General features: G+C 37.5%; 1 long non-coding RNA gene across 1 annotated transcript; it reads right to left on the reverse strand.

Annotated features, from left to right (window-relative positions):
• Window positions 1-510: 510 nt before the first annotated feature.
• On the reverse strand, window positions 511-1,794 carry LOC127537525 (uncharacterized). The gene is made up of 2 exons (XR_007947237.1): window positions 1,491-1,794; window positions 511-729 (listed from the first exon to the last, which is right to left on the reverse strand). It is a non-coding gene; the product is annotated as an uncharacterized LOC127537525 (long non-coding RNA).
• Between the last annotated feature and the right edge of the window lie 649 nt (window positions 1,795-2,443).

A 2,443-nucleotide genomic window follows, 5' to 3' on the forward strand; every position in this document is an offset into this window, starting at 1 on the left:
GCTTTTGTTTTAATAAATTGTTTGAGATGAGGAAATCACTATTCCATGTTTCTACTTAAATGCCCTACTTTCATGATTTAATATCACCATAGCATTAATTTTTACAATTTCCATAAATGTCTCCTGAAAGTTGAGTAACTTTTTGTGAGTAGTGTATGTAGACATGTAATGTAAGCACACTTCAATAATACATCTGCTGCAGTAGTGCAGTTTATCTAGCTTGGTGTGACATATGTTGTAAGAAACAACATACTGGTATGTTGCTGATATGTTTCAGATTGAAATCTGCTTGAAAAGCACAACTGATTATCTGTCAAAATGTGTGTACGTAGAAGTGTGCACTTAACACTGAATAAAGTCTCTGTAGATTATAGACAAAACATGCATCTTTCATCACAAATATATTTGTATTCAGCCAAAGTGCAAGAGTAAAATACCAGTGTACTTAAATAGCTAAGAAGGAAAAGAATTTATAAAAAATATGATTACTTTTTCTAAAAAAGGCAGGAATAGTGGACAATGCAGTTTATTTCTGTGACAGTCGCTCCAGCACCGACACCATGCGTCCCATCAGTCCAGCCAAGGTGTTTGAATTTTCATCCGTCCTCTGGATGTTCTGGAGCAGGGCAGTGGTCAGGTCTCGGTGTCTTCAGATCTGTTCCAAGAACCGTTCCTCTGACGTCTCCAGATACTGCAGAGGATCCACAGTAGCATCCTGGTTCCTTTATCCTGAATAAAGCACCCAAGCAGCATTAGTTGTCAGTAATTATTTTCTATATTCATGAACACAGTTAACTTATTACCTCCGCCAGGAGGTTATGTAATCATCGGAGTTTGTTTGTCTGTTTGTCTGTTAACAGCATAACTCAAAAAGTTATGGACGGATTTTGGCGGCCATCTCTCAATTGTACAGAGTCCTTCAAAAAAAATCCTGGATCCAGACGGTGATCCGGATCACCTCCAAAATCTAATCGATTGTTACTTTTGCTCTTCCGGACATTCTGTAAAAATTTGGTGAAAATCTGTCCATAACTTTTTGAGTTTTGCTGTTAACAGACAGACAGATAGATGATCTGGCGGAAGTCTGCACTCTCTGCATGCTTTTCTAGTTATTTCTGTTGTAGAAGTGTGTGTGTGTGTGTGTGTGTGTGTGTGTGTGTGTGCGTGGCTGTGTGACTGTCTGCGTGTGTATGTGTGTGTGTTGATAGGGAGTATGATGGGAGTTGAGTTGGGAGGGATGTGGGGCATTGTCTTTTTATTGTTTGTTTTTAACTTGTTAAGCACTTAGTGCTACTTTATGTTAGAAAAGTGATATAGAAATAAACTTTGATTGATTGATTGATTAAAATAAATGTTGTACTTTGTGATTATAGGATGGGCCAAAAGATAACATATTGATCATGTTGATGTCTGCATAGTCTAAACAAATCTTACTTGATTTTTTTTTTATTGTAAATGTATGGTGTTTATTAATTAAATCAAAATCTTACTTGATTTGGTCTGTAGCGAGGAGGACAGCATGAAGGAGCTGCAGGACGGAACCAGTAAGCTGCAGAGTAGTGATCCTGGTAACTGGACCTCGTCATCCTAGGCCGACAACTAAATAAAATTAACAAGAAATGTTGTTGATAGCATCTGTAATTTAAAACCATTTTCTCCATTAATTATTAATTTGTCCGTACGATGTTAGAAAATGTTACAAAAAATGCCTGTAATAATTTCCAGCAGTGCTAAATGCCTTGATATATTTGAGCAACAACTAAAAACCATCAAAGAAATCTGTGTATAAGTAATGAATGCATTGAATTTCTACATCTGCAAAGCTGGAAAATCACAGTACAATCAGCATTTTACCTTGAAATTATAAAAATAGCTGCACATTACCAGTATTCCTCACTTCATTGTGTTAATTTGATATTTTGAATAAGTTTTAGACTCGTATTAATAATGTTAAAGAGTTTATTGGTTCTTCAAGGGAAATTTCAATGATTATCATATAGTTCAGCAATATGATTAATGGGCCATTGTGTAACAACGTGGGAGGTTCTGAATACAGGTCTGGTAATGAAATATTGCTGCTGTTTCTCAGGTTTTATAAGACGGTTTTCATAGCTTGCTAGCTTAGCAGTGGCTAACTGGTTAGCAAATAGTCGACCTCTGATCCTGTGTCCGGACCACGTTAGCTGGCGTAGCGTTCATAATATTGATGTGGATCTGTTGTAGCTGGCGTATTCATAGTCGGCTAACAACAGCGTGTTTAATAAAACTTACCTATCATGATCGGTACTGCGGCCTGCATCAACTCCTGCTCAGCTGTTGCGTTCTGGGACCCAGTTGGAATCACGGAATGCAGCCGGAAAAAATTGGGGGTCTTTTTGGCCAAAAACTGCTGCATCCCGGCTGCCTTTTCTGGTTCTTGTAGTCATTTCTGAACTTTTTAGTT

Source organism: Acanthochromis polyacanthus, chromosome 15, assembly GCF_021347895.1.
Source record: "Acanthochromis polyacanthus isolate Apoly-LR-REF ecotype Palm Island chromosome 15, KAUST_Apoly_ChrSc, whole genome shotgun sequence".
Taxonomy (NCBI): domain Eukaryota; kingdom Metazoa; phylum Chordata; class Actinopteri; family Pomacentridae; genus Acanthochromis; species Acanthochromis polyacanthus.